This window comes from Amblyomma maculatum, chromosome 9 (genome assembly GCF_055883805.1).
Source record: "Amblyomma maculatum isolate TAMU_Amacu chromosome 9, ASM5588380v1, whole genome shotgun sequence".
Lineage (NCBI taxonomy): Eukaryota > Metazoa > Arthropoda > Arachnida > Ixodida > Ixodidae > Amblyomma > Amblyomma maculatum.
The window spans coordinates 55,694,410-55,718,494 of NC_139352.1; positions in this window are offsets into that span (position 1 = coordinate 55,694,410).

Below are 24,085 nucleotides of genomic sequence, written 5' to 3' on the forward strand. Positions count from 1 at the left end.
AGTTTTAGAATCGCTGAGGATAAGGGTGGCAGTGGAAGAGACTATCGCGATGGCTATAGCGGATTCTTCCGCTTCTACGGACGTTCGGGTAATGATAGAGGCTGATGTGATGTGTTCGAAGCGGCTGGATACCGCGCATATCGCATAAGCTGAGCGGTGTGGATATTCTGCGGCGTCCACGTAGACCGTGTCGGGTTCGTTCGCATGTGCTATGTGTAGAGCACGTGCTCTCGCTTTCCGTCTGGCCTGGTTATGAAGGGGATGCATGTTTTTCGGAAGTGGGTGGACAGTGAGGTGATCGCGGACTGTCTTTGGAACTGCATAAGTTTCTACTGGAGGGGCATCTAACGGTCTAAGTTGGAGAAAGGAAAGAATGTGGCGACCAGTTGGGGTAGTGGAGAGCCGTCCTAGTTGGCGATGCGGTGGGCTTCCACCAGTTCACTGAGGGTGTTATGAACTCCCATGCCTAAGAGTCGATAGGTTGGGGTGCGCTTAGGTAAGCCGAGAGCTGCCTTATAAGCGTGTCTGATGAGAGCATCCACCTTGTCGGTCTCTGTTTTTGTTAGATATATATATGGAATCGAGTAAAGAATACGGCTTATAATAAATGCCTGTACTAAGCGTCTGAGGTCATGCTCGCGCATTCCACAGTGCTTGTTGGCTATACGTTTGATTAGGCGGGTGATCTGATGTGTTGTGTTAGTCAGTCTGGAGAGTGTATCCGTGTTAAGGCCGTTGTCTTGTATGAACATACCTAGTATTCGAAGTTTGTGAACTTGTGGTACTGGCTGACCATCTACGGTGATGAGCATAGGGGGTGGGGGGTGTTTCCGCGGGCTTGGGTGGAGTATCAGGAGCTCGGATTTGGTGGAGGAACATGCAAGGCCTATTGAAGCTGCGTATCTTGACACCATGTCTGCCCCCTCCTGAAGAGTTTCTTCCATGCTACCTACATTCCCAGTGGTGGTCCACAGGGTGATATCATCTGCATATAGAGAATGGGAGAGGTTTTGGATCTGTGACAGCTTTTTAGCCATGGGAATGAGTGTGATGTTAAATAAAAAGGGGGAAAGGACTGATCCCTGCGGGGTGCCTCTATTACCGAGGGTAAAAGTGGGGGATTTTAGGGGGCCGAACCGAATTTCTGCTGTGCGATCCCGGAGAAATGCTGAAATGTAGGCATGTGTTCGGTTTCCCACATTCAGAGTGGATAGTGCATCCAATATAGAGGAGTGATAGACATTGTCAAATGCCTTTTGCAAGTCTAGAGCCAGCAATGCTCTTGTGCGCTTGCAGTGTCGGGGATGGACAATTTCTTCTGATATCTGTAGCATGACATCTTGGGTGCATAGGTGGCTGCGGAAACCCAGCATTGTGTGAGGAAAAAGGTCGCGGGTTTGCATGTGTGTATGTAGCCGATTCAAGACAACGTGTTCAAAAAGTTTACCAAGACATGAAGTTAGCGAAATGGGCCTAAGGTTTGAAAGAGTGAGCGGTTTGCCGGGTTTAGGTATAAAGGTAACCTGAGCGTGTGTCCACTCTGAGGGAAGCGTTCCCTCTTGCCAGTGTTTGTTAAAGAGTTCTGTTATTGCCTGGATGGAGTTTTCATCGAGGTTTCTAAGTGTTTTGTTCGTGACCTGATCGGCTCCTGGAGCAGACGTAGTGCGGAGTTGGAGCATGGCTGCTCTGACTTCATACTTCGTGATGTCTTCGTCTAGCTCATGGTTTTGGGTTCCAAGGTACTGTGGTAAGGGTGTCTTCGGTGTGGTTGTGAGGTATGTATCTTTTAAGGATTGAATAATGTTGTCGTTGTCCATGTCTATGCCATGGATAAGACGCGTCACATTTTTCTGCTGTACATTCTTGGCGTGATCGGGTTCAAGAAGGCATCGTAGCAACCGCCACGTGTCCTTTAGTCCTAGGTTTCCAGCAAGGCGGTCGCATACTTGACCCCATTGCTGGTGACTGAGCTGTGCCGCGTGCGTCTCCATTTCCCTTATGAGAGCGGAGATGCGGAGCTTCAGGGCGCGATTGTGTTTGTTTTTAAGCCATCGCTTCTGTAAGCTCGAGTGAGCTTCCCACATATGGAGTAATCGGCTGTCAATCACCTCCGAGGATTGTGTGCACGGCATTTCCGATGTGGCCATGTGCACGTCCTTGTTGAGGTTAGCCAGCCAATTTGTAAGATGGTCTATCTGCTTCGGAGCCGCGGTACGCAGATCGCGAAAGCGATCCCAGTTGGTGATTTTGAGTTTCCTCTTTACACGGGGGGTTATGGAGGATAGTGAGAAAGAGGTCTCAATTATATAGTGATCGCTACCAAGAGAGGTTTGCGTGTTTGTCCAATAGCATTGTGTTATGTTTTTCGTGAGTGTAAGATCGGGGGTGGTGTTGTTCTGTACACTGTTGCCGATGCGCGTGTACTGTTGTGTATCATTGACAAGGGTTATGCCCTCATTTTGGAGAAGTGTCCAGAGTCGGGCGCCTTTACTGCAAGTCGTTTTGTATCCCCATGTGATATGGCGGGCATTAAAGTCTCCTGCAACTATCAATGGTTGGTTAGCGCTGATTTGAAGGGCTTTTTTCATGGCCGCCATTAGAGGAGCAGTTTTTCCTTTCGGGGGCTGTAGATATTCAGAATGAATAGACTCGTTCCTTTCCGCTCTTTGGGAAGCAGCTCTATAAAATGGAAGTCGATATCTGCAACGTCCATGTTATGATCAGTTGCTGTGTAGTTGCGGTGAACCAGCGTCGCCACTCTGTACTGAGTACAGTTTGTTGGTGTATGAGGAGTGTAATTGAGCAGTTTTACAGGGGAGTTTGTTTCCTGCAGTGCGATTACCACTGGTGTTTCATCGGCCGGAAGGGATTGAATGTAGAGCTGCAGATTACTACGCTTGGAACGAAAGCCTCTGCAGTTCCACTGCCACACCTTAATGTCCTGTCGACGTCCTGCCATCTTGGGGCTGAGATTCGGGTGGGATCATTTGAGATACTGTGGTAGAGAGTAGCTTTTCTAGAGCAGTTTGAATCTGGATCTGTTGCTGCTGCATCTGCTGCTCGAGCATCGCTATCCGCGCGTCTACTCCAGCTACCCATGCGTTCGTGCTGGTGGTTATAGATTCAAATTTTTCCGCAAGCTTCTCTTCGAGTAAAGCTATGGAGGCGACCAGATCAGGCTTTTGGGAGTCGACCGCTGTAGGAATGTCTTGATGAGGTGCCTTCCGTTTGGCGGGTGTGTGAGTTTTAGTAGTAGATGCTGTGTTGTTGCATGTGGGAGGAGGAGGCGGAAGTGGGGTGGAACGACCTGGGAGGGGAGTTGAAGAACTTTCCATTCCCTCTGCGGGGGAGAGCCTGTGAATTAGCGTTTGCATTTGCTGAGTGAGCTTTGCAATATGATCATTGAGTTTTTTTATTTGATCATTCTGTTGCTGAATTTGCTTGCCCTGAGTTTCTAGCTTTTCTTTAAGTTGCTTATTTTCTCGGACAAGGGAGGAAGATCGTGGGCCCCAGCTCACCTTATTTTCCGGCGGAGGCTGGTCGGTCAGGGGCGGGAAAGATGGCGAGCGGTTCCTGGCGTTGGTGGAAGCGGCGGACGCGGCGGACCGGGAGCGGACGCGGTTAGTGGAACTCGTCCGGTGCTTGCTTCGGGATTGCCGGGTTGTTTGCTCGGCATCTGCACCAGCTGTCGAGCGTGTCAGTCTCTTGTTGCCCGGTCTGTTGAATCGCTCCGAGCAATCGCGGGAGCCCGTAAAATGGGGGCCGCCGCATAGAATGCACTGGGGTGGACACGTTGGAGGGTCGGTCGGTACATGGGTCTCCCCACATCGTTGGCATAAGTCCTTTTTGGGTGCCGTGCACACGTCGCTGCGATGTCCCGGACGACGGCAGTTGAAGCAGGCTTCTGCTTTGGCGATGAATGGATGGCAGTGGTAGACCGCTCCATAGAAGCGCAGCTGTTTAGGTACTGATTTGGTATTTATGAAGGTGACCAGAATTGATTTGGTGTGGCCGAGTCGGCGTGCATCGGTGATGAGATAGGAGGGGCTTTGGTTGAACGTTTTTAGCTCTGTAAAAATTTCTTCAGATGTCTGGTCGTAGATAGCATTATAAATGATGCCTCGAATGGCGTTGTCCGGAGGAGCGATATACGTTTTCATTGGGTAGACTTGGTCGATTATCTTTATAGATTCTAGTTGTACATATCTGCGGGCACGGTCTTCGGCTGGCGTGCCGATAGTGAATGAATTGTGCCTGGGGTTGATTCGGATGGCGTCTTGTGTTCGCACTGCGTCTATCGGTAGCTGCAGAGCGCTGGTGACTAGAGACAGTATATATCCCCCTACAAGTTTGCGGCGAAGGCTTTTCGGAAAAACGAGCCCGCTGAGCTGTCTCGTAAAAAATGCAAATATTTGGCATAGTTGAAACTATTTCCCTCATCCACCAGCTCACTTTTTCACCTGCTCATGAATATGGCCATATTCATTGTTGACTGATCCACGCCAACTTTTTGCCTGTTTTGCGCATTATTTTATGCCTTGTTATCATAGTTAACATTTAGTCATGCCCCTCCTAGCCTTGACTACCTTGATTAATTATGGAATCGCTTCTCTTCTTCTTTGTTTAGATTAAACCACTGAGAAATTTTACGCCTTATCACAAATTGTTGTTACAGATTGTTCACCGCGTTTTTGTATTCCAGGTGCGCTTCAGCATTCATGACCTTCTGCAAATTATGCAGGAGAAGAACATGACCACCACTGCGAAGCGGGTATTTTTAACCGACTGAATTACTGATTAATTTAGAGGAAGGGAAAAGCGCGGTACCTGACACACTTGTTTTCTATGGACTGGTGATTGTTGATTTATAGGAAGGGAAAGGCGCGGTAACTGTCTCACTTGTTTTCTGTGGACACCGCAACCGCGCCGTAAGAGAAGGGAGGAAGGTGGGGTAGAAAGCGGAAAGAGAGAGGGAGGAGCCGTAGTAGAAGGCTGCGGAGTAATTGACCAGCTGGGGATCTTTAACGTGCGCTGACATCGCAGAGCACACGGACGCCTCTTCGTTTCGCCTCCATCGAAACGCAGCCGCCGAGGTCGGGTTCGAACCCGGGTACTCTGGCACAGTAGTCGGGCGTCTTACCAATGCATCACCCAGGCGGGGCTTGTTTTCTATGGACACCTCAACTGCGCCGTAAGAGAAGGGAGGAAGGTGGGAGTGAAAGTGGATAGAAGGAAAGAGCGGCCGTAGTGGAGGGCTACGGAGTATTTTCGACCTCTTGGGGATCTTTAACCTGCGCTGACATCGCAGAGCACACGGACGCCTCTTCGTTTCGCCTCCATATATTTCATACCATCACCAGACCAGAGCACAGTACGGAATGTGGAGTACATGTAGTAACCCCGCCGGGGTGGTGCAGTGGCAAGACGCCCGACTACCCGGGCTTGATCCTGATCGCCAGCGACTGCGTTTCGATGGAGGCAAAGCGAAGAGGCGTCCGTGGCCTGTGCGATGTCAGTGCACGGTAAAGATCCCCAGGTGGTCCAACTTACTCCGGAGTCCTCTACTACGGAACCACCTTATCTCTTCCAGCTATATCTCAAACCTGTCCCGCCGGTGTGGTGCCGCGGTGAGACGCCCGACTACTCTCCGGAGTACCCGGGTTCGAACCCGACCTCGGCGGCTGCGTTTCGATGGAGGCGAGACGGAGTGGCGTCCGTGTGCTGTGCGATATCATTGCCCGAAGAACTCCATGTGGTCGAAATTTCTAGAAACCTCCACTACGGCGTCTCGCATAGCCTAGCCGTAGTCGCTTTGGGACGTTAAACCCCACAAACCAAACCAATCCTCCCTTTTCTTACAGAGCGGTTTAAGTGCCCACAAAACAATTGTGATAGATACTGCTCCTCTCCTTTACTGTGAATCAAATCATTAATTATTTCTATTGGTATTATTATTATTATTATTATTATTATTATTATTATTATTATTATTATTATTATTATTATTATTATTATTATTATTATTATTATTATTATTATTATTATTATTATTATTATTATTATTATTATTGCATATAGTAAACACCCTGTCGGCATTGCTGTGTACTAGGGTGAATAGGGAGTGATTGCTTTTAATTTGTACCGTAAATTCCTTGGCACTGTTGCCAAAACCAAAGCACAAAGAATTTAAAGTTGGTAACAGGAAACTTCCGCGAAGCACGAGTCAAGAAATATCCGCGACCTGCCATAAACATCCATCGCCAGATCTTTTGTTATGCGAAGACTAGCATGCCGCCGTAAACAACCGTACACCTCGTAGACCCACTAACAAAAAGAAAGCTCCAGGAATCTTTGCTGCTTTCATCAACTAACTCAAAAACCAGAGATTGAATGTGTCAAGACCATCCGGCGCACGGCAAAGAGCTTCCATTCTTGTACACATGCAATTATCCTCTGGGCTTCACGACCGGCCCGCATTCGGTGAGGCTGGAAGGAAGCGAGAACTTTACTTCGGCGTACTTAAAACAAACGCGGACACGAAGCGGTTTCGTACAGCGGCTGCGTTTAGTACTGAACGTTGTAGCCGTGAAAAAAGGGGTCTGAGTGCCTGGAGGCAAAGTGTTTCCACACACATAATGCTCTAACCTAGCCGCGGGCAGTGCCTGCTGAAGTTCTGTACTAAGGCAGTGGACAATAAGGAGTGGGGAAAGCTTGGTGTGCTGTAATTGATTTTTTTACAGCGCCTGCTTGATGGTAAAAGTTTGGATGCATTTTTCTACTGAAGAACAAAAGAAGCAGGCGTATGCTCAGTAGACCCTTGATAATAGGCAGGAGCAAAAAACTGTTTAAACCACCTTAACCTTTTCGTGAATGCCCTTTGGCAGAAAATACTTCCGTTCCCTGTTGTAAGCTTTTCAGCTAGCTTCTGCGTAGAAAACTAATTCCGGAACTCTGACTCTCCGTGCCCTTTCTTAACTATTCTTCTTCCGGTTAACATCCTTGCCTTTCCTCCTCCTAGTCTTCCTTCCTTCTTTTAAGCTCACCCTCGACTAATGGCACCCTTCGCTAAGAGTAAATTAACGAGGGGAGGGAGGGGGTGAAAAACAAGAAAGTCCGCACAATAGTAAAAAAGTTCAAGAACGCTCGCCTCACCTCTCCTGAAGCACTCGTTGCCGCAACAGCACAGCGCTTGCAATGCCTTCCTTGTCATTTTGCAGTGTCGACATTGTCTCCCCCCCCCCTCCCCCCTATCACTTCTTGCCTGGCCGCCGGTAAAATTTGTGGTTCTGTCAATACGACATTCCCGAGCTGAAGGTCAGGCAGATTTCTAGCGGCACCAGACGCTGTCTAAAACCAAACCACAGTTTGGAAATGAAATTTGAAAAAAGAAAAACTCCACAAATGCATTTCCATCGATAATTTCTGTGGTGTTTTCGCATTAGCCTCAACCGCTAACTATCGCTATGTATGCCGGGACGCGTTTGCAAACGTCATTGCAAGAGAAGTGTAAAATTTTAATTACTTAGTTTCGAACAACACGCTCTGGGCGTGCCACCAAACAATTACGTGGGACATTAGCGACTAAAGTACTGTAAGGCGGCAGCCTGAGTGCCGAATTCTTCTACGCAACTAGCACTATATCGTAAATTATTAAGCAATTCAATTATCACTTTTAGTGAAATACTGAATTATAATTAGTCATTATTGGTTTATAATTATTCGTTAGTTATTTAGGTAATTGATCATTGATTGACATATGGCAATATAAGGCACACATTCGCGCATACTGTGGTGGTGATCTGTGATTAGTGGAGACCTCTGTGACGTCATCCCGCCTCGACCGACCAGAACATCGCAGAAATGGGACGCATTTTGTCCAGGACAGCATGAATCCATTAATGGCTTTCGCCTTAAAAAAAAAAAAAACTTATTTTTCAGTCACGTATAGCCTGCCACGCGAGTACTTATAGCAGTCACAGAAGTAAACTTAGACAAAGTACAATATTGGTCTAGTTAGGCATCCTCTGATGGGGCTGGGACGCGTATTTGAGTTTGCTCGGTATGGTGGCTCCGCAAGGGACGAAACGACAGAAGAGACGAAGAAAGCGGGCTGTTCCGACTAGCATCTACCGCCCCCAGGAGCCGAGCAGCCTAGCGATTAGCGGCGCATGCTCTTTCAATGGGCGCCATGTTAGACGCGGCACTAGCTTGAGAGAGCCTATACTACTACTACTACTACTACTACTACTACTACTACTGCTAAATAATAATAATAATAATAATAATAATAATAATAATAATGCACAAAGTAATATTTCTCTGCTAATGATTATTATTATTATTATTATTATTATTATTAGTAGTAGTAGTAGTAGTAGTAGTAGTAGTAGCAGTAGTAGTAGACGGCCGAATTAACTGGCTAAATATTATCTTCACAGTTTTAAATAATAGTAATAATAATAATTGGTTCACAGGAAGGGAAAGGCGCAGTATCTGTCACACTTGTGTCTGTGGACACCTGAACTACTCCGAAGCCCTCCACTACGGCTCCTCTTTCTTTCTTTCCACGTTAACTCCCACCTTCATCCCTTCTCTTACGGCGCGGTTCAGGTGGCCATAGACACAAGTGTGACAGATACTGCGCCTTTCCTTTCCTGTGAATCAATTACTATTATTATTTATAATTAAAACTGTGAAGATAATATTTAGCCAGTTAATTCGCCCGTTACATACAGACAATTCAGTGCCAACCTCGTGAAACGAGTCTTCCTCTATACTACTACTACTACTAATAATAATAATAGTAGTAGTAGCAATAGTAGTAGCAGTAGTATAGGCTTTCTCAAGCTAGTGCCGCATCCAGCATGACGCCCATTGAAAAAGCATGCGCCGCTAATCGCTAGGCTGCTCGGCTCCTGGGGGCGGTAGATGCTAGTCGGAACAGCCCGCTTTCTTCGTCTCTTCTGTTGCTTTGTCCCTTGCGGAGCCACCGTACCGAGCAGCGGCCTCGAATTTTCATCTGTTGTAGGCCGTCATTGCACCCGCCACAGTTTCGGTGGTGGACGACGGCTGTTGTTGCGGCGCGCGTCTTTCTCTTCCTCTTCCTTTTCTTTCTCCTCTATTTTCTCTTCTGTCTGCACGAGGCAGCGGAGGTGGCTCAGCTACAGAGCCAGTAGCAGGCCCGCGCATTTTCTTTTCCTTCTTCCTACAGCCACAACAACAACAGCATTAAATTTCACGCGCAAAATGATTCACAATATAAAAAGAAGAATCGCAGAAGAACTGCAGCGTGCATGAAAATACAGACACCATGCAGCGAAGACTATTATAAAAAAAAAAAGATATTTATAGTTCGTATGCTATAGAGACTTCTTCTACGGCACGAAATATCTTCTTCTACGGCTTTTTAGCGGCTGCTCCTTTCCTTTCATTGTAGTAAAGGAAAAATAAAGTATTATTATTATTATTATTATTATTATTATTATTATTATTATTATTATTATTATTATTATTATTATTATTATTATTATTATTATTATTATTAAATATCATTTTTAAAACCGAACAACAAAGGGTATTTATTGACCAAAAGGCTAGGAAAAAGGAAATAGAATCTTTTGAAAAATTATAACGTTTCTTTTTTTTTGCTGAAGATGAGCCTTCTATAGATTTAGAGTGCTATACTAAAATCATTTAGTTGATTATTCTGGTGTCAGCGTCGCCTACACCATCCACTTTCTTGGCGCGATAAATTTAAGATTCGAATATCTCGGCTAAAGGCAAGCTGCGCAAGCGCACATTTCTTGGGAACAATTTTCAACCTTGCAACTGCACTCGAGAATATGACACTTTGACTCCATTTATGTTCACGTGGTATCCACTGTAGCACTTAGTGACTATTTGTTATCAGCTCTTTATCTGCTCTCAAACCATATCTCCCCTTAGCGCTTATCTATTCTATGCTTTTTTATGCCTCGCGAGCAATCATTTGGGTCTCCCAATGTAGGCCAGTATTTCATCCGTTTTCGTGAGTGGTGTAATCCCCGACGTTACTTTTTTTGATAATAATGTCACGTTGATAAAAACTGGAGGAATCATTCTTTTCTCTTATTTCGAACTTTTCCGTTCTCTCCGCCCTTCAACCCAGAAAGAGCACGTACGCCTTTTATTTCAGTGTAACCATCAGCTTTTGTTATGCAATCAACCAGCGCTTTCTTCGCAAACCACCTGTATTACCACCATACCACCATATATTACACGATAGTATATAAGAGAAATGCGCAACTTAGACAGCACACAGGAAGAAACACAACAGTTCACGAGCGCCCTGTTTCTGTGTTTCCATGTGTTTCTTCCTGTGTCTTGTCTAAGTTGTTGCGCATTTCTCTTACATACTATGCAGAACCAACTAGCCTGACAACACGCTCTTCTGATTGATTGATTGAATGTCCTTTATTGAATGGGAAGGCTCATGGCCATGGATGGGGATAAAGGGGAGTAGACATAATCTTCATTGTTTAGGTCGTCACTCGAATCACATTGCTCTAACCAGGCCACTAAGCGAGCCATACTTGGCAAATATCATCTGTGTGTTTGCATCAGTTTCTAGAAGGGAACGGTAGTTCAGGCGGTAGGGTTCGATCTCGGGGCGTCCAGTAGAAAAAGCAGGGCATTCCCAAAGTAAATGAGATATGCCGCCGCAGGTTAGAGTCGTACAGTGGGGGCACGTAATCATTTTATCTTTATACTGACGCCAGCGGGACATAATACGTGGCGTGTAAGCCGCATGGGCGATGAGCTTATTCAAAAAGACTTCTTGACTTCGGGTGAGGTGGGTTCTTCTCGTAAAAGGTGGGTCTGGTGTGGCCGCCTGCATGCGATGCTGACTGAGGCTACGAAGACTGGTCCAAGTACAGTGCATAAGGGCAAGAGAAGGGGTGAGTTGCCCGCCCAAGGTCGAATAAGGATGAAGCAAGGGGGGTGGGGAAGTAAATGTGGACATCCCACCTGCCAAGGCAGCCGCGGCGTGTGCCGCCGCATTGCCCCCTGATTCGTCCGAGTGACCTGGGGTCCAGTGAATAGCGACAGTTCTGGTCGCGAGTTGGTGGCGTTTAAGGAGGCGCTGTATAGCCGTAGCTGTTGCATCTTGTGAACCCGGAGTAGCGATTTCCTTGTAAGCTTCAAAGGAATCAGTAAGAATACGTAGTGACCCAGTTCCGGTGCAAGGCACTCCTGACAAGGCTCCCCAAATCGCGAGTTCAGCGTGAAGAGGGGTACCCTGAGGTAGATGGCAGGCATAAGCGCCTGAAAGGGAAGGGTTGTCATCGCATACCCAGGCCATAGATGCGAATTCGCTTGTAATGGATGCGTCGATGTATATGTCAGTCGTATCGGGGATTCGCTCTTGTCGGTGATGGGCAGCTAGGAGCTCCCGGGGAATGACAAAATCGCGGTTTATAGGTCGGCGATGGACGCGTGTGACTACTGGCATCTCCCAAGGGGGAAGTGATGCATATAGGGCTGGTGTTTTGTCGTTACGCTGTTCATCCCAGGCCAGCAGGCGACGCCCCTGGACAGTGTTCTCTAGACGTATTCGATGACGTGTCTGTGATTCGGTAACGATGGTAGTGAGCGGTGGAAGAGCGGCCAAACGTTCAAGTTCGGCTATAGGAGTGTGCTTAGGTAGGCCGGTAATAGTGCGTAGTGTTGCGCGATGAAGGCGTTCGACCTTAGCGAAGTCAGTCTTCGACAGTTGGAGGACCCCCTTCTCGGATATTGACTCCTTCCTGTCTGTACTCCGAGATGCCCGCACTCAAGCTCTCGAATATATCCCCTGTGACGATTCCACAGTTGGCATGGATGCTCACCTGGCTAACCTTTGGCGTCGCGCAGATCACCTCACGCAACGTTTTCGGACACGCGGAAAACGTCACAAAGATCTCGTGCTTCTTCGACGACAATTCAAGCTTATCCGGGCATACCAGCTTCACCTGCAAAGTGAGGCTTGGCACTCTACATGCGACCGTCTTCTGATATTACGCGATAGCTTATGCAGCTAATTCGATAGAAAAACCGTCGGCGTAGGCCGCGCGTGTTGGAAGTAATCATGAGCTGCGTACAAAAACCGTATCATGACAACTTTGAGCTCTGGTGAATAATGATCGATTGGCGTCAATAGGCGATGACAAGTTAATACATTTGTTGTAATAAATGAAATAATTAAAGAAGTTAATAATTATAAAAGGTTCAAAAGTATCAATAGCAGCACATGGCGAGTCAAAGAACCTAAATAGTGGCATCAGCATCAGAAGACGCTGCAAACGGCGTTCGCTACCACCTCCAATGTTTTCAGGCGAAAAGCTTCACTAGGCTAGTCAACACTTAGTCTCGCGTGTGCTCCGTAGTGCCACTGGCAGGGGCTGCCAACTCGGGTCGCTTCTTTCATACGGGAGGATGACATCAGAATCAACCTGCCAGAACGCTTTGCATTCACATTACCCCTAGAACAAGCAGGCACGTTCATACGGCTTAGTTAAAGCGGGACTTCATATGTGGGCTGATAGCTTATGATCTCACGTTATACACTTAAAGGCTGAGGTTAAGTGTCCTCAATAACGTAACGCCCTGCACTGATATGGTGGAAATAGGGGAATAATGTAGTAGGCAAAAGAATTTTTCGCTTCCATCAGGTTTTAACCAGAGCTTAACTACAGCTAATTGTTTTGTTACTGTAAGCATCCGGAAATAATCCCAAATATTAGTGCATTTCTTTCATAAGGCTCTTAAAGAAGAATCTAATAAGCTCTCAGACGTCTCTAATCCAAACACTTCTCTGTAACCATTTAGTTGTTATTAACCACTTTCAATCCCACCTTCATCCCTTCCTTTACGGCATGGTTCAGCTGTCCACATAGCAAGTGTGACAGATACTGCGCCTTTCCATTCCTGTGAACCAATTATTATTATTACTATTAACCACCCCCACAACCACCGTGATGGGGATGGGACAAGCAGGTCACCGCCTCTTGTGGTGGGGGTTAGCCTGCCTCCGAATTTTTATCTGTTGTAGGCCGTCATTTCACCTGCCACCGCTTCGGTGGGGGCCAACGGCTGTTGTGGCGCGCGTCTTTCTATCCCTCTTCTTTTTCTTTCTCCTCTATTTTAAGGCGAGAGCCTTTAATGTCTCATGCTGTTGTGCTGCCCCGCCGGAGTGGTGCAGTGGTAAGACGCCCGACTACTGTGCCGGAGTACCCGGGTTCGAACCACACTTCGGCGGATTTGTGTTCGATGGAGGCGACGTTAAAGATCCCCAGGTGGTCGAAATTACTCCGTAGCCCTCCACTACGGCTCCTCTTTCTCTCTTTCCACTTTCACTTCCACCTTCATCCCTTTTCTTACGGCGCGGTTCAGGTGTCCACAGAGCAAGTGAGACATATGCTGCGCCTTTCTCTTCCTGTGAACCAGTTATTATTATTATTATTATTATTATTATTATTATTATTATTATTATTATTATTATTATTACCAATAAGCTCTCAGACATTCTAATAAGCCTCCCTCTGTTCAAAATTATTGCTGGGATGGGTGTTTCTTGCGTTGCTGACCACTGGTGGCCATGAAACATTGGTTGGTAAAGAATGTCGTCACGCAGGGTTATTGTCGCAACGAAAGACAAAGTACATCGAAGAGAGCTGAATCTTTCTTTTATATCATTCGTCAATTCATCATCCAGCTCCTCACCCGGAAGGTGGTTGCTTGGAATCTTCTCGGCGCTTTGGCATTCAGCTGAAATCCCTGCCTGCGACATGTGCTGCATTTGTTTATGAAACAAAACGTGGCTCGGCTTGTTCCGCACTGCTGTAATTTGATCAGTGTCCCAGGCAATTCGTCGCTAGAGAGTGCATGCTTTATTTGCGTTTTGTACCTTTGTTTCTTCCTTGTATGTTATCTTTATCTGAGTGCGTTATTTCTCTATTTGTGTTCCTTTCTAGTAGCCAGCACTCATTTCGTCTGTCCTCTCATGTCGTGAGCACATCCCTTATTTGATAACACTAATGAAAGGAAAAGTCTTTCCGTGATATCCGAGAAAGAATCCTAATTAGCTGTATTATTTTTCCCGCGTTTTCCTGGAGCAACGAAAGCTTTTTTTTTTTTTTTTTTTTTTGAGGATGTTGACTCACATTGTTGGTTTCCAAAGAACACCTATGAAAGCAAACCCATTGTTAAGCCTTGTGTTGGGTCATCGGCTTTGGATACATTAGCAGCGGGGACATCAGGGACACATACGTACAAACTCCCAGCTCTTCTGATAAGCTTAAGTGTGTCAAGCTTCATTTCTGGGTCAGGGACAGAGAGATAATGCGATGGGCGCGGCAACACAATGTAATAAATTGATTATTTCATGTTCTGCTGGCGTAGTCGACGCTCGTAACGAGACATACTTGAGCGTCATTTACTTCAAGAAAGCCACGAGTTGAGATGTTCGGGCTGTCTTCGCTTCGTGCTCTCTTCTGAAATTGAGTGGCGCTGCTGATAAATTAAGCAATAAAAATTGTCTAACGACAGGCACATAGTATGGACATTATTTTACCGTATGTATTTTCACTTCGATGTGTTGTTTAAAGGTGAAATGTCGGCCGAGAACCATCTCTCACGACACCTTACATAATCTTGAAGGTTTGGCGATTCAGTTTCTAATAATTGGTTCACAGGAAAGGAAAGGCGCAGTATTTGTCACACTTGCTCTGTGGACGCCTGAACCGCGCTGTAGGGAAGGGAGGAAAGGGAGTGAAAGCGGAGAGAGAAAGGGGGACCGTAGTAGAGGGCTTTGGAGTAATTTAGACCGCCTGGGGATCTTTAACGTGCACTGACATCGCACAGTACACGGACGCCTCTTCGTTTCACCTCCATTGAAACGCAGCCGCCAGCGTTCGAGTTTCTACCAAGCTCAAAGGTCCCATAATATGACAAGTTATAGGAAGCCTCGCGGGAGATTTCAGGCTGATCTCAAAAACATTTGCGAATATAGAACATAAAAATTATTATTCGTCGCCTGTCGCAGAGAGAGCGAAAATATTTGAAGCGATTCTCTCTAAACTACTGACATATTTGCTCATACTTCTACGCTACATTATTGGCCGTGTCGGGTTTCTTCACTGACAATAACACCAAATCAGTAGCTGCCCAGGGAAATATTCATGAACTTATAAAAGAGACAATACTATTTCATCGCTTCAGTCTCACACGTGCGATAGCACGTACCATTTAGTTCGTTGCAGTACTGAGTCAAGCCCAAAACGTTCTACACACAGGGACAAATGTGCAGGTAAAAGTAATTAAAATGAGCACAAGCGATCAATGCGGGCTCACCGTGCACTAGTGTGGAATAAATGTAGCCAGGGCAAATAATGCCCTGCAGCGCTTCCCTGCGCTCTAATTTAAAACATGGTTCGTCAGCTATGCACGTCAATCCGGCAAGTAATTAAAGATTCATTAAATGAGGGCGTACGGGCATAAATTATCTCGATTAATTTTAATTCCTCATCCTATATATGATAGGTGCTATAAAATGGAAAGACATAGTATTTGTGTGTGATAAGCGCTTTCAATTCATCAACGAACGCGGACAGGCTGCGTTTGAATCGCATTCAGCGACATGTTTGCAGTTTCCGTTCAAACGTTTTCTACCTTCGCATTTGATGCACCCAGCACACTATAAATGTTCACGTCAATAAACCCCAGTTTATTTTGGATGTCATATCGTCCACTGTTAGTAAGTTCTTATTTGCCGTACATTCGTTTGCTGGCCTCTTTTTGACATTGATCGTGTCGTCTACTAAATTTTCCATCCACATACCTAGAAAGTGGGCGCAGCATTCCGTGTAACTGTATGCTATTTACACTATTGGGCTTACGATTGCTATACCTTTCCTAAAAGAAAAAAGATCATCTCAATTATTATTACACACAAGCGTTTTGCATCTCCGTAGAATGTTTTGGCTGAACGTTTTATTAAAGTTATAAATGCAGCTTTAAGGACAGTTTTCTTTTTCGTGACGTTCATGTACCTTTAATGCTTCTGCTCGCATACATCAAAAATAAATAAAAATAATTCCTAATTTAAACACGCTCGCTTTCCGGCACACTAATTCTTAGCAGAGGATTAAAAAAGAAAATAGACATCGTATCATTTCCATACTAAATACAGAACAGGTTCACCATTCCCGCCTCTGTGGCAGAACATCAGCGAGTTAAATCCAGAGGTGGGTGTCGCGAGAAACATTTGATGTACACCCCTCGACCTTCATATTAAAACTTTCACTCCTGTATATTCAGAATATCCCGAGTCATGAAAGCTCTCTTCACGCTCCGTGGGCTTAAATCAGTTCTTTCCGACGCCGTGAAACTTAGCCCTAGTGCTCCTCTAATCTCTACTTATATCCGGCTGCTGCTCAGACTCCAAGAACACATTGAGAATTCCCTCTGAAGAGCCTTATTTTTTCTTCACTGATCAGATCGTACCCAAGTCTATCTCGTGCGCTTTCTCGTTCAGTCTTGATGTATTTATCACGCTTCGCTTCGCACATCGCTGAAGTCTCCTGCTCTTCGCGCGTATGTCACTGTCGTGCTTCCAGCTACTCGAATTATCGCAGATTTCATTTATTTTCCAGATGTGCATACTGATTATCTATTCATTATGTTAGATAGCGTGCCTCCTTCTTAGGCCTCAGAAACGAGCTAGCCGGTCAAGCTCCGCCAAAGTCCGATACGGATTTACTACACTATTCATCTGGTTCCCCATATGCGTAAAAAAAAAAAATTCAGTTTAAGTGGAAGTTCAACTTATAACTGAAACTTTTTTGACACTTATGTGGAACCATATTAAGAGTGTACTATATCTTCAACGCAAGGACATCTGTATGGCGTTGCTCACGTGATCAATGTCTCGAAATCCGGTTGCCAACTACTCAAAGTAGTCTTTAAGTAGGGCAAGTAAGCATTTAAACACCAGTGGCATCTGTACTCTAAATAAATCACTAAGATATCTCCCGAAACGGAACATTATATCGCACTACTCTTAATGCACTTCATAGCGAGAAATTCGTTGTTGCGTCTTAACGCGGCTGAGAAAAGCGCGGGAAGGAGACCTTCGAAAATACGATCTGTTCAAATGGCTCCGGCTGCGGTGTTTCCGAAAGGATTCCCTACAATATTCAAACATGGTATCAGTAATTTGAGCAGTGAATGATCAATTCTGGGTATTCAGTAAAAAATTAGTTGATGAGTCTGCTTATCTACCTTTACCTGGCCTTCATTATACACAAAACAGCAAGGTGCAAAGCAACAGGTCAAGAAAAAATTTTCAACATATTAACTGCGCACGTGACCACGCTTTTGAGTCCACTGTAAGAAACAGCTCGTGATTAGTAGATCTAAATCCAAGACATCGCTGCTGTGAGTTCAAGTATGTGTTATTAGAAGACACCATTGAAATGGGTGAAAGCGCGCTGCCCTATTGAAAAAATTGTATGAGGCAATAACCTCACATTTTCTGAAAAGTGTCACTCAATTCAGAAATTGCATACAGGTCCCATATAAATGCGTAAGATCTCATAGTTTCTTATGCATTAACGTAAATTATGAAAGATATTTTATAATAATGGTGTGCACCGCATGAGAGAGTCTGTGATTTGATGAGATGGTGCGAGGTTATTGCCCTGTAGAACTTTTCGTGCTTCAGTAGGGTAGTACAAGCGCTTATTTGTAGCTACTCCGAGCAAACATTTTAATGTGCATAATAACCTGGGTGTTTACAATATGACGTTAAGACTGCTGTCATTACGTCGACTAAAAAAAGAAAAACTGCGCTGCACGATGGCAGCGCCACATGGCGCCTCTGGTTCAGCAGAGCAATCCTTGGTGTCACGCCAGAAGTTTTCGCTGACTAACAATATTGCACCTTCGCAATATCATTATTGGAGGAAGTAAATAAATACGAAGGCTATTCACAGTAAGTGCTTCCTCACCAGAAATTATCTTAAGTACCACGCACAACAACAACATAGGAAAATTGACGGAAATCATTTGATGGTGTACTGTTACATGTCGGGATGTCAATCTTCATTGATGTAGGGAACCGCGGAGGACAACCAGCAGCTGAAAATGTTGCAGTTAATGCATTCTTGCATTGAAAAAGTGCCTACCTCGCCTAGAGATCAGGGTTTTTCTTGGGATTCGAGGGCACAGATTTGGATTTAGTTCTCACCAAAAGTTTATCTCTATACTCAAATCGTTCACTTTACCTGCTGTTGTTCTCAACGATGTTCGAGTCGTGCTCCAACATTGTACTTTCTATCGACTTTGTACTTTTATATCGATTTTCAATTACACATCTCTACCAGTGGCGTTATACTTTTTGAGTGATCCGGATTTTCTTGCCCTACCACCGCCTTCACCGGGTCATCTAAACAGGAGCTTTATCGCAATAAAACACTATGCGAAAACACATATAGCTCGCACTTAAAGTAAAAATTCCGGAAGGTATTTCTTGATACATCTATCGAAATGCAGCTGACGGTGAGCTCGTTCAAACAGGTCCACTGATTGAATGGACATCAAACTGTATTCATAACATTTTTTAATTCGATTCGGTCTTATTTCTAGCAACGATGCTAATGCTTAAAAATACTCGCATCAGAGCATGTGCGTGCATATTCAGGAAGGCTAAGGAGGGCAAAAAGTGGGCACTGACGCAGAAAGCCAGGAGGACGGGCACTAACTTTCAGCAGCTATCGAGAGTTAGCGGCCGTCCTGCTCTCTTTCCACGTCCATGCCCTTTTTTGCGCGCCACTTTGTTCTTGAATATACTTACGCTGTTCAGAGAGCAAGAGATGGATGTAAATCAAACCTGCATATGCTGCCACTTCCCAATAAACATGAAGATATCACGACTACAGGCACGGAAAGAAAAAGCGTTGTTTCATTACATATTTTAGAATCTCATTTCCTCTTTCTTACCTCTGGTTGAACACCGCCCAGTGAAGACGGCTCGTGAACTTTTCTTTCTTTTCGTTTTCTTCGTGTAGTGTATCTGAATCTACGCAAAGCGTTTTTGTTTTCACAAAAAAAAAAAACAAATGAAAATGAATTTAATGTGTTCGACTTCTTAAAACCTGCTTCCCAATCTGTCGAATACAAGTTGATCTTACGGTGCAGTTTAGCGGCTGTAATCTCCAGCACAAAATTTGTGAACCTGTGGTGTCTCTCCGCCTAAGTTTCACATTTTCAATACTATGTATTGGTACGCCCGACCTGTCTCCTTATTTCGAATTGGCCAAATATGTTATGAAATTCCTTATTCATTTTAGGACGTCTAGTAATGCTTACTCTGTGGTTCACGTAAACTTTTATGCACTTTTCTGCGCATGTTTTTCTGCAAGGACCAAGCCAAGTGCGGAAAATATGCTAACGAAATTCCAGTTTCAAGAAAAAAATCACGTCAGCAGGCATAGATACGGGCTAGAGCAAAATGGCGTTAGGAAGTTGGTTAGATTGGGTGCCCCCCAAAAAATTTAAAATAAAATTTGTTGTGTATTTACTGCTTACAGCACATTGGGCTTAACCCAATTGAAATAACCAAGGAAAACGCAATAAGAGTGTGCAAAGAAGAAAAAATAATTAGGCAGACGGGTTATATTTGCTATAACTCTAGCTGCTAACGAAGGGCCAGAGCTGTGGTTTAATACACCCCTATGCTACCCACCAGCGTAAAAACGGTGAACAAAAACAATTGGTCCGTGAGGAGTACATTGATTTGTTACGTCTGAATACGTTATTGTAAAACAAAAGGTAAGGTGGAGGACAGAGATAGAAAGCAGGCGAGCAACCGAGGGATCGGACGTGAGAAGATATCTCTAAACTGCACTAGGAAGCCGCAAAATAGGGTTGAAATTAGAAAGCGTTTTCGGATAAAGCGAATTGCTTCTGACAATTTTTAAGGAATCACCACATCGTAGAATCTTTGTTCAGCGGTCCTGACTAGTCCAGCTCCTTTTTTACACATCTTTATAGGGACAACCATGACGTTTAGCCGAATTTGCAGCCCCCTCTTTCCAGGCAGACTCCAAACACCGCCTCACTTTCGCCAGTTGTCCGAATTCTGACACAGGTGTCCTTAGCAGAGGTGATTATTTCTCCTCCTGGTCCCTAAAGCAAGGCTACGATACACTTACCATACTGCAGAAGTATATTTAGTTGTTGTAGTGTGGTACTTCGCCTACTACCGTAAGGTATTAGGACGCCACGTACCAGAAACTCTCTTAGTGTTCACTTCAGAGAGCCAAAATTCAGAAAGACACTTTTCTGAAAGTGACGTTAAAAAAATAAAACAAATCTATATGCTCATCCTTTTGTTTCTCAACTATACCGAGCCACATTATGTTTGCATCAGCAGCGGGAAAGCGTAAAAGTATTTTATTAGCCGATCTGCTGTTCTATCAGTTATCAGAGACAGCGTGCCGGAGACGTGCTAACATTGACGTATACCGTCGTCTGCCCCTATACAACAGCAGATGTCAGACAAGGCGTGCCACTGCAACAGGCAGCCGCTGCAATTGCTCAGAACGTGTCCAATAAAGTCGTATACATTGTACACGTGTGCGCTTTTTCTGTGTTAAACAGCTCAGCTATTATAGCATAGCACGCATTCTCGAGTAAAAGAGGCCTGCCAATGCGACTCATGTTCTTGCAGTACAAAAAGAACCTCTATCGGTATATAGTGGACCTGTTTGTCACTGCAGCAATATTTCATGAACCCGGCCCCTAATGGTAGACGGCGCCCAAAGGAAGCAGCATACAGTGGTTGTCAATGAGGCGTCATTCGGGATTTGAGTGCCGCATTTCTTTCTTTTTTTTTTTTGTTAGAAGAGCAGCCTCTCTCCCGAGGGTATACGTGTGGTTTTTCCAACCTTCAGGAAAAGAGTAAACCAGGTTCGCGTTTAACGGGAATAAAGCGATATAAAAAAAAAATGATTCTCCTTCCCTGATGACTGCAATACTTCGTCGATTGCATATATTGGCCGATTTTCCACATCTTACTAACACTCTTGACGTCGTTAGTGTTATAGAATGCCACCAGGTCAGGAGCCCGGAGCCTTCATGTATAATTACTTACTTGCCTTTGCGGCCGGATGAATTGTGTATTGTAGTATCGTTTTCTCTTAGTTCATTCTTTTTTAAATGCGATGAGTTACTTTAGCATTCACCTAATTCCTCTGCATTTTTTTCAGTACAATGTTACTATGTACTGTGCGGCGTAGAGGGAATGAAAAAAAAAACTGCAAAGAACGGCAAAATATAAAAGGAGGAAACACAAGATTTGCACATTATTATATAAAGTGCGCAATTCCATCACGGGCGGAGAGAATCTCGCAAGGTTGCCAGTAATGGTTGTAATCCAATGTGACACCTTTTGCAAGTAATTCACGGCTTATAATTTCTCACTGGCAATGGGTGTTTCAACTTGTTTGGAGTACTGGAATACATCCGTTAAGTTTTCGTAACTCCGATTTTTTAAATAAACATGAAAAAGTTCTTTATGTACACAAAATGAGCTTTCTCGCTATGCACCTACTGTAAATGTCATCCTGGCAGCCCATGACATGTGCGAAAATTGGTGACTATTCTCTTCTTTTTTTTTTGCCGAATTTATAATTCTGAAAGTAAGTATGTATACAGTCACTAAGTTGTCCATGACTTAGAAATGTACAGCTTCCTTATGCCAGCAGTGTTCTGCCCTTTTCATGTTGATTTGCTGGTTGGTTGGTTGGTTTGTAGGGTTTAACGTCCCAAAGCAACTCAGGCTATGAGAGACGCCGTAGTGGAGGACTCCGGAAATTTTGACCACCTGGGGTTCTTTAACGTGCACTGACATCACACAGCACACGGGCGCCTTGCTTTTCGCCTCCATCGAAAAGCTGCCACCGAGGCCGGGATTCGATCCCGCCTCCTTGAATTCGTACTGCAAACAAAAAGCAGCAAGAAAATCGCAACGGCTTAGCCACATATGCATTGAGACTTTCGCTTTACCCGTACAAATTACCATTCCACAGTACATCAGTCCGTTCCTACAGCCGCATAATGGTAGGGGTTAAAGTAGCCTCAGTAGCTGGAGCTTTTTTTCCCGTAAAGGAGCTCAAGTAACGGCCTAGGTTGGGTCACGAACGCGGCTTTACATAACTGACACACGTCCGAAGAGATTCCTTATTGCATTCCGCGAATAAAGTACACAAAATGTAGGAAATGGAAAAAAATTAAGCGTGAAAATAGATTGAGGAAAATAAAATGTATTTAAATTCGCGCGTTTAGATAGCAAAACTTCTTGCTTTAGATTCAAGGTGTCAACCTAAATTTCTCCGAAACAAAAAAATAGCGAAGAACTGAACTTTCTTAGCTCAGTCGCGAGCAATAAAATATTGTAGCGCTATGCAGTCCAACCTTTCTTTTCATCTTGGCCGCAAGAAAGAAACGAATCCATTAGAAAACATTTAAGCAATTTATAAAAGATTGTCGGAAGCCCCTCGTCGCATTTTTGATATTTAAGTCCTTGAAATTAAATCTTTTTTCATCGAGTCACTCTGTTGCCTAGAATTTTGACAGGGTACTAACTCCGTAACGCACCCCTTTTACAAACCATGCATTGCATTACATGTGCCTTTGTAGAACCATTATTATTGTCATCTGAAGTTGATAGAATAGGACAGACGCTTTGGCGTAGATGCATCTAGAATATTTGATTCGAGTTCATTTTGCCATTCGTGCTCATTCTGATCTAGGTTTTGGGATAAAATGGGGCAATTGGTATGCAGCGAATACCTTTCTGTCGTTGAAAATAGCTTTCTAGTAAAGAGATGTGTCTTTCGTACTGCAAGCAAGGATGCGAAAACTTCCGTTGCATTTCGGGAGAGCCGGCCAGGCGCCGGCACCAACGCGTGATTCCAAACGCGAGGTTTGCCTGAAATTCGATTTTGTTTCTTAAGCCCAGATGAATAAATATTGCACCACTCGGTTCATATAACGATTTCACCAATGTGCAAAGGAAAGTCAGGGCCAAAAAACGTACATTTTTATTGCGTTTCTTCGTAAGTCCAGTACCAGTGAAGTGAACAACGATAAATTCAAGCTGAAACTTTTTGGCGCAAGAAGACGCCCGCGGACAGTCAAAGCCCTTTTTCTGAATTTCTTATTTATTCTTCTTGTTTCAAACAGAAGACACAAAGAACACCGATATTGCCTTTGTTTTCCCGCTTACAGTCTATAGCTCCCTCTGCGTGTTTACACAACGTCAATAGACCTTCTCGCGTCGAGGTGGGCGGATTAAGTGCTATCCCTGCTCTTGTGCAACGTGACAGGTTTTCAATAAACATTGTACTCGGGTATCCTGCAGGAACGTGACAAGTTTGTCTGACGCCCGGTTGCGAAAAAGGCGACACGCGTTTGAACGAGATTTGCGGCTGTCAACATCAGTCGTGACGGGCGCGTAGATCCAATATTCAACGGTAGTGATGAAGCAACGATCAAAACTCCCCGTGAAAAAGAAAGCAGTGTGTGGAGTGGAGCGCTCTCGTGCGTGTGCCTGTACTGTATGTTTATGGCGTGTATGAGCTCTTGTGAGTGTGTCCGTATATAAGTGTTTGTGTATGCGCGCATGCTGCGCAGCAATGTGTTTGAGGAAGAAGCAGAGATTCCAACGATCGGCTTAACTATAATAAACAACCAAGCTCTCATACTAACACAAATAAACTTAACCTAGGACGCTCCCCAATAATGTAGAGTTCTTCGTTTTTGTTTTTGTTTTATTACGATGGCAATACTGCGCCAGGTTTCGAGCCATCGCGTGGTCCCGGCGGAGGCCACGCCTGACCTTGAACAGCCGAGGAGAAGAAGACGATTAAGAATAAGAAGGCTGGTAACAACGCTCTCGCGTCATACTCTTAAAGGATGAGCTTAAGTGCCCCCAATAATGTAGCAACTTACACTGAAAGGGAGTGATAGGGGAATAATGTATCAGGTAAAAGAAGCTTCCACC